Genomic DNA, 9,095 nt, shown 5'->3' with positions numbered 1-9,095 from the left:
TTAGCTAACGCCTTTTATTCCCGTATATCCCTTGTCTAACTTTTGGAGACTGAGTGGACAGTTCAATCTCCACTGGTAGCCAATCAGAGATAGCTAGCTCAAGGCTATCAGCTAACCAATTTAATCCGTATGCATTGAAGAGACAGCTAAAGTGAAGTGCTGCAATGTTGGGGGTCCTCCCTAACTCGAACACAATATAAAGTCAATAATTCTTATCGCTACGTATTGCCTTTTATGAATAAATAGAGCATAAAAGGAAGAAAACAGTGGTATGAGTTAGGCTATTGATATTCAGCCTTGCGAGAAAATATGTTCCTTCTTCTTAAAACTTTTGGAGTGGGCAGTTCAATCTCCTGTGGTAGCCAATCAGAAATAGCTAGCCCAAGGCTATCACCAATTTAATCAGCACGAAGTGAACAGACGGCTAAAGTGAAGTGCCACCATGTCGTAGTCCCTCAATCTAACACAATATTGTTAATATCTGAAAATAGTGTGGGTTCGACGGTAGATTTTTTTGAGTTTACGGCACGAAAAACCCGCTTGCCCATGTCAAAGATCGACTAACTCGAGAACCGGTCGAAAAAAAAGGCTTAGAAAATGTTCCTCTCTTTGGCGACTAGGTTTGAATCCGTCTTCATTCGTTATTATTGTTATTAGGTAATGGTAGCAAACAGTGACATATTTTATCAATCAAGCACGAATCACAGCTCTTGGTTTAATTTAGTTCTCCACGTGGATCTGAGACTACCAGTGGAAGTAACGTTTGACTCCACGGCGCTTGACTGCACGAAGGAAAACGAGTTCAAATCTAGGCGCCGACTAGAAGAACATTTTCTAAGCCTTTTTTCGACAAGTGCCCGAGTTAGTCGATTTCTGGCACAGGCAAACGTGTTTTTCGTCCCGTAAACTCAAGAAAATCGACCGTCGAACCCACACTATTTTCAGATATTAACAATATTGTGTTAGATTGAGGGACTACGACATGGTGGCACTTCACTTTAGCCGTCTGTTCACTTCGTGCTGATTAAATTGGTGATAGCCTTGGGCTAGCTATTTCTGATTGGCTACCACAGGAGATTGAACTGCCCACTCCAAAAGTTTTAAGAAGAAGGAACATATTTTCTCGCAAGGCTGAATATCAATAGCCTAACTCATACCACTGCTTTCTTCCTTTTATGCTCTATTTATTCATAAAAGGCAATACGTAGCGATAAGAATTATTGACTTTATTACCAGAAGCAGAAATTAATTTAATGTGAATCGATCAGAAAAGCTAGGCAAAGCATCTATAAATTCTGCATTTTTTCGAGTATAGTTATAACTGGAAGTTTTTCGAAGTGTGAAATAAATACAATTAATCTGTTAATGCTTTTATTCCACAAAAGGAGTGGACAAAGCTGTTGAGTTCTAACAAACTGTTGAAGACTGTGGGCAACTATACTTCACCCTTACCCATTGCAGATAGCTGGGACAAGGCTGTCAATGATTTCAATAGTAATCGGGCGGGTGACTAGCGGACAACTTCCAAAGGACAGCTACACGTCGTTTTCAGAGATTGGCAAAATCTCTGGAAAGGAGGTGTAGTGTTAGCCCGGTAGAAGAAAGGCTTAGAAAGCGTTCCTTCAATCTGCTACTAGAATCGAACTTGAAATATCTTTCTGAAGACAGCGTGGAACTGTGAATGCAGAGGCCATCTCCACAGAACTACTGAGGTCTGATAAGTGAGAAAATGATCAAGAATAATTCAATTCCTATTTTTAAGTATCTATTATCTGTCCATTGACCAAAGCTTTTAATCAGCTTTTAATTAGAGCTCACTCAGACTATGGACTGGTTTACCCTTAGACTTTGATCTTGTCACTATTATACAGATATCAGAAAATCATTGCCAGTATTTGATCCCTAATCATTTTTCTCCCAGTATCATAATAAAGGCTCCACTTTTAGATTCTCCTGAAATTCTAAGTGTTTGTTCTCTTAATGAGCCTATAATTTATTATAACGAAATAACGCAAAATCCTTATCGACCTTTGGTGTACATGTCCCGATAAGCTAGAACTGCAGTTTAGTGCCTAATATATTCCAAGGGACTCCAATAACCAATAAGACCTAAAATTTACTCATTAGAAAGTCTCTTAAAAGTTATCGCTTAGGGGTAACAGGCACCTGAAATCCGGTTTGACATGTATAAATTCACAAATGTGCAATTATAAATGTCAAAAATGTTTTCTACCTGAAACCAGAGTTTCAAGTATGAAAAACCCGCTTGCCTGTACCAGTGATCGACTAACTCGGGAACGGGTCTAAGAAACGCTTAGGAAAAAGCTTCACTAGTCAACAACTAGAACTAAAGTCAAGTCTTCCTTCTGTCGCTTTCACTGAGCCACACATCACAAATTACTTTCCATCATTTTCAACCGTATAAGTGAATTATTTGATTTCAAATTTGACAAACATTTTCTTCTAGAAATTTGAGTTCCTGTTAAAATAGAAAAATCGCCAATTAAACGCGCACTGTTGGTTATAATATAGTCGCCTTATGGCCCAGTTTGCCACAGTCGATATTCTATATTACCGAGAAAACCAGGTTGGTGTTCCATGTTCTGTTAATGTCATCACGAGGTAGAGTATTCCATTCAATCGCCTTATGTTGAAATAATTATCTGTTCGTTATTTGATATTCAGCCTGTGATTCCCACAGCTGGACAAGGCTTCCATCCATAATGCGGAAAGAGAGGCTCTATTTCTTCCATGGTGACCAGTATATCATGAGAGTGTGTACATTTTTGTGTGAATGTGTGATATGTGAAAGGCAGTCACAAACATCCATGCCTCCAAGCGGAATTCGAACCTGCAGCCTTTTGGCTCGAGAGCTGATGCGATAGTGACTCGAACAACCAATCCGACATTCCTTATTTAGACCTAAATAAATTGTACATATTGACACTAATGAAATATGGTTCATAAAGCGACTCGAAACAACACAGTCATGGTTAACATTGCGACATTTGGTTTTGTTTGAAAACACCTGAATTCGAATTCGTGTGAGATGGAAGAAATGTTTATTGCGACTTTGCAACCAAAGGTGAACTTACTTCGGTCGTATTTTTTCCCTATATTATTATTATTATTATTATTATTACTGTTATTACATTACACGTCCAAGGAATCCAAGAATTTATTGTGGGAGTGCACACTACTTCACCACACACAACTCACCACCTTCTCTACTTAATCTTCCAACTACACGACACTATTATCCTTAACTACTCAACGCTGTCTACCAACTGAAACAACATATATAATGATTTCTCTTTTGACGACAATAATCGAACTTAGTTCGATTCTTTCGGATGGAAGGGCGCAATATCCTGTCGTTCTTTCAATCCCACTACGAAAATGCACGTGGTATGTAGTGCTTTCACTGCCCACACATGAAATCAATCTACTATTGGTTCTGCAACCTTTCGTGTGTGAGAATGAACGAAAAAACTATGTGGCACAGGAAGGCGATGATAAGGACTACATGCTAAATGGCTATGAAACAGGAGTCATTATTACTATTACGTGACACCTGCAAGTTCTGATCATATACACCTGCAAAAATTTATGGAAGACATTCTTCTTCTTCAAGTGTGACCCCTAGAAGGAGGTTGGCAACCATATCACGGAACTTTTTTTCTTTTTTTTTGCTGCTCTGGAAGACATTACCCACACAAAATACTAAAACCTCGCCTTCCATGGAAAGGCTGCTACAAAACAGCAGTCCTTCCATGTTGACAAAACCAAATGTTTTGTCAACGTCCTAGACAATTCTGCATTTCCTACCTTTCGGAAATACTGTAGAACTGATTCAGTTGAGTATCAACATGATACATACTCAACTACCCTTCCACCCGACTCTAGGAGGCCTTTGTATAATAATACGTTATGCCATACCTCGAGGCCAATGACCATATGATTTTTAGGATATCGACCTTGCACAAATCTTAATTTGAATCCTATATAAAGTACCTTTGAGAAGAGTTAGAAAGGCGATTGAGATTAAGATCGATACAGCTCTAGCTTTATTTAAGGAAGTGACTGCTATTTTGGCAGTGAGCCAAAATGATTGCGCCCGTTTACCATTATTTCGTGAAAAGTCTACCCAGGAGAGTGGTAATGTAATTACGGCTAAAAGTGGGCTAGAGGTGTGCTGTGATTCGTGAAAATAAAAGGTTATTTGTAAACCACTCTGATGTCTCTATCATTTTTGAAAAATATGTTTCTGGAATAAGTTAGATTCTAACTAGCTAGTTCTTTAACTTCATTGCAGTTGTTTATTACATATACCATCCATGACAGGAGACAGATCCTTTAAAAATAATAGTAGAAGTATATTCCAAAAATTATATTATAAACTAAAAGCCAAAAAATGTAAAGGAACTACCAAAAGGATTTATTTTGACTGACATGAACTAATTAACTTAATGTTTAAGAAAGTAAGAAATTATTGAAACTCAGATTTACTTATTTCTAAATCTACACTTTGATAAGTAAATAACTCGTTTTGTTTTTAATTTTTCGGGTGGCGCTCTTTTACGGTTAGACTGGGAAAGAAGTTGCTGTATTTGTATGTTGTGAGTTGTTTTGGTTTATTGGTTGACGTTCGGCAATTATAGTCACTCATAATTTCTTGCATTTGAGCCCTGACAGTACATGTTTTTTTTTTATTATTAATTAGGCTATTTTTTTTATTTGTAATAAAACCTGTGAAAACTACGTATTAGTGAGACGTACGTACAATTTGCTGAGAATTTTTGGAACTCGGAAATTATTTTGATGTTTTATATGTGCTTTGACTTAATTTACGTAGCACTTTGCATTCTTTGTAAAATGATTAATGCTAATAGAGTATATAATCATTATTCTTAAATTCATAATAACTGATTGTAACTGATTACGTAAACAAATAATATCTTAGATTGATTTCTTCACAGAAAGGGGAGGATGATTGAAGTTTAAATGAGTAATTCATGGCATGCTATTTGATGAAAGCAAAGGTGGCTCTTGCTTTTATCAAATGCAATTTGGATGAAGAGTTGGGTGGGCGTGGCTTACAGGTATTTTGAACTGTTCGCCAATTAAAGAAATTTCGAACGAGGCGAGAAAATTCGCTTGGAGACCCATGTGCAGTGACCACGGAGTCTACGAATCATAGGCCTTATTTATGCATCTGACTAATATTTTCCTAAATTCTATACATTTTATTATCCCCACTAATAATCTAATTAACAATTTCCCTCTCTGTCTTTCTCTCTCTCTCCCTTTATGATGCAATTTGACACTAAACATTAAGGCCATGTGGGGGAAGGGGGAGGGGACTCATTATATAACTTATGGAATTCTTAAATGCTTTGCCTACTCTCTCCTGAATAGTAAATAACGTTTTACCCTCATTATTATAATAACAATAATAATGGAAAATTTAATGCAATTTAATTAAAATCGTATTTTTTACTAAAGACAGTTTTTGAACTTATTTAAAAAGAAAAAAAAATGAATTTTCTGTTGAAAATACGTGAGCACAGTATATTTAACTATATATTTATTGATAACATGAACATTAATTATGTCAGAAAAAATAAACCAATTCATCCTTAGTGATACAAAAACCAGAAACAAGGGAAAGTATATATATATATATATATATATAAAAGCTTGTCAGACTGTTCAAACAAAGCACAGCATACCAGAGATTGTGCCTAGCAGTTGCAATCCTCCAAAGTGGTACAAACCGATAGAATTATGCATCGAACTATTATTACACTGGCACCTCCATAGAGTACAACAATCATTGTGGGAAGTATATACTCAGCACATTATTTACATCATCTTTATACTTATATAACATTTAAAAAAAATTAAAGCTGCCAACATACGAAATTTCATACACTTTTGGCATGGATAAACCATTTTGATTCAATTACGCAAGTAATAAGCTTCAGAACTTTCATTAAACAAGCATTTGTCTATAAAACGACTTCTGAATAAGCTTAGTATCTTTCCAAAGGACTCTATGTTTGCTGTTAATGCTGCACTGTTGGTATAAGTTGCACTGATGGATGTCTTGGTATATATGTAGTCTTTTGCTTATTGAACAGCTAGTTTCACCAAAATAAGAGATAGTGTTAGTAGGGATTATGCTGCACCTTATAATAAACTTTGGTAATCTGTGATGACAGGTAAAAAAAAATCCAAAGTTTGTTGTACAAATGTGCAAACTGAAACTTTTTCAGAATTTTGAAGTACATTGAGAAGAGGATTGGTGAACATCCATTATTAAGTTCTGGTGACTTAATAATGGATGTTCACCAGTGCCAATGACTCAATATGTCACTGGCACTGGACATAGGATCCTTTGAAAAGATGTGCTTGTCTACAAAAGCAGTTTCAGTCAAGATCACTTATTTAAGGTCTGAAGTTATTACATCTTACTGATTCAAATTGGAAAAATGGCTATCCATGCCAAAAGCCTGGAACATTCCAATCCTAAGTGGCTTTTTATTATTTTATATTATTTTATTATTATATTTTATTATTTTTCGTGCTTAAATGTTATATGTTTATGCATAATTCTCAGTTTTTACCACTTTAAAGGATTCTAACTATGAGATATCATCTTTGGGATGCTGCACTCATTTTTATAATTAGCTGATTGTTATATAGTCTTACCTTGGTTCAAACTGGCTTGTGCTTATGTTGCTGATGATGGATTGACTTATTCTTTTTGAATTCAGTGGTATCAATAAGCATATAGCTTTTTTTTTTTACTGTGTTTGTGTATTTTATACTTTTTTTCTTTTTGCTGTTGTTGTTTCCCAAATCAGCTGTAAGAACACTTGCATTAACAGTGGGATGCTCTGTAGTCCTGTCAGCTATTTTTCAATGCAACCCAGTCTTTACTCTTTCTTAGTGTCTTCCTTTTTTCACCCTCTTAGGGTGAACCTAGTCTCTATGGTTATTAGTACTGTGTAGTCTTTCAAGGATGCTAGGACTTTTGTAGTGTTCTGCATGGGGGTATAGAGTGGTAGCATGAAGCATCAACTTAGAGTGGTGAGATGATCTTGGTGCAGTTACTTATTTTGAGAAGGAGGGCAAAGTGATAGGTAACCCTTAACCATTTGCGAAAATTAAAGAATGCTAAGTGATTATGTAAATGCTATGCTGGATAAACTTTTGATAAAGGGGGAAAACTTTTTTATTTAGCATGATATTATCAGATATTTAACTTTCATTGAACTACATTTACATGAATTTGAGTTCAAAATTATTTATTGCTGAACCGGCTATCTATGGTCATGAGACATTTAAATATTTTTACTGATATTATTATATAGGTATCTCCATGGAGTCAGAAGACTCATCACAAGAGATCCATTATACACACAGTACTTATCATATTTCTCCTTAAACTCATTCACTGATGAAGCACTTGCAACCACCTCTGGCAACCCATTCACCATACTCCATGCAAAAAATTTGGTACTAACACCCTCACTAACCATACTCTTACATAATTTTCATGGATTACTCTTCATTCTCTCTCTTCCTGCCATGTACTGAAAAAAAATCTTCAGTGTCACTTGTATAAACCCTTTAATAACTTATATGCTTCTATTATGGCTTCTTTTTTTCTGCTAATAGACAGAAAAAGAGAAGACATAATAGAAGCAAACATGGGTGAAGGCTATTGATTTTTAACCAAAATCAATACCCATGCATCAACTTCACTATGGAAAACAAAACGGATGGAAAATTAACCTTCCTGTGGAACACTAGCTACTTCTATTCACTATAAAGTGACCTTCACAGGTCACTATGTACAGAAAAATTCAGCATATCATCCATCTCAAAAAATAGGCATCTTCAAATCTTTGCTTGACAGAGCACGTCATCTGCTCCAATTCCCAATCTTTCCAACAAGAATTGAGCATGATTCCATGCATCATATTACAGAATGGTTTCACCTCAAGGAAGTTTAAACGCATCTCAGTCTCTTACGAGCCCATCACCAGAAACCCTGGACCTATATAGTGAGTCCCTATCTCATATATCACAAGCATCTCTAAGACGATTGCCAAGATCCTGAAAAGATACAATTTAGTTCCCACTTGTTTTCCTATCAACAAAATCTCCTCCTGGTTACAAATATTAAGGATAAACAGTCTCCCCCCCCCCTGGTGTTCAATGTGAATGCTTCTGTTCTTACTTTAGACAAACAGGATGTTTTGTTGAAAAACTACTACAAGAATACCAGTCACTAACATTGATAAACCTGAAAAATCTGGCCTTGGAGTGATATCCTATGATCCTATGGTACATTTATAATGATATCCTATGGTCCAACACACCTTTTACATTGGTGTTAGGCACGGCCGGTCTGAAAGTATCTGATGCCCCTAGGCAAAGAAAATTTAGGCACCCCTATACATTATCTCTCTCTATATATATTTTGTCATACTCACACAAGCACACGTACACCTACACATGTGGATATTTATAAAAATAATATCATTATGAACATTAAAAAAAATATTGTTTTAATGTTATTTATTTTCCAGTAGGAGGAAAAGTCTCTGCACTTGAGGTTAAGTATACAAAGAGCAGGGGAGCAGAAGAAATAGAGAAAGGCAAAAATAATATAGGATCATCAGCGAGCACCAGGACTTTACTAATTTTTTTCGAAGGGTGTAATTTTTCCCCGAACTATGTAGCAAAATCTGGCGCCCTGAAGTCTTGGAGTTCCTAGGTGATTGCCTAGGTTCACCTAATTATAAAACCGGCCCTGATGTTAGGTTTCAGCATTGTTTAAAGAGAATGCTGAAGTACTTTTACACCACCAAAACTTAAATCAGAACAACTGTCTAATCCATGTCCAAAATCTGGGAAGATCTCATCCTCTAAATGGCAAGCAGTAGTATGTTCTCCCCATTCTAATTAACTTTTTTTAATATAATGCTTGTCATTTCTTTATTTAAATAAATTTAATTAAAATCACTTAATTTAAATTTGGGCCATAATTCTAATCTTATTTTATTGTAACCACCCTGTGG

At 35.8% G+C, this 9,095-nt stretch overlaps 1 protein-coding gene across 4 annotated transcripts in view; it reads left to right on the top strand.

Moving 5' to 3' along the window:
- The first annotated feature begins 4,342 nt into the window (after positions 1 to 4,342).
- Positions 4,343 to 9,095, top strand: part of LOC150108239 (uncharacterized) — an 86,960-nt gene continuing 82,207 nt past the window's right edge. Inside the window, exon 1 of one of the 4 annotated variants that reach the window (XM_090415693.1) lies at positions 4,343 to 4,481. The gene's annotated coding sequence lies outside the window, so the exon portion shown is untranslated. The other 3 variants (XM_090415692.1, XM_090415691.1, XM_090415694.1) reach the window with 3 other exon arrangements.

Source organism: Typopeltis vanoorti, chromosome 3, assembly GCF_054136105.1.
Source record: "Typopeltis vanoorti isolate ZY-2024b chromosome 3, IOZ_Tvanoo_1.0, whole genome shotgun sequence".
Lineage (NCBI taxonomy): Eukaryota > Metazoa > Arthropoda > Arachnida > Uropygi > Thelyphonidae > Typopeltis > Typopeltis vanoorti.
Note: the sequence above shows the minus strand (reverse complement) of the source record. Positions and strands in the feature narration are given on the sequence as shown.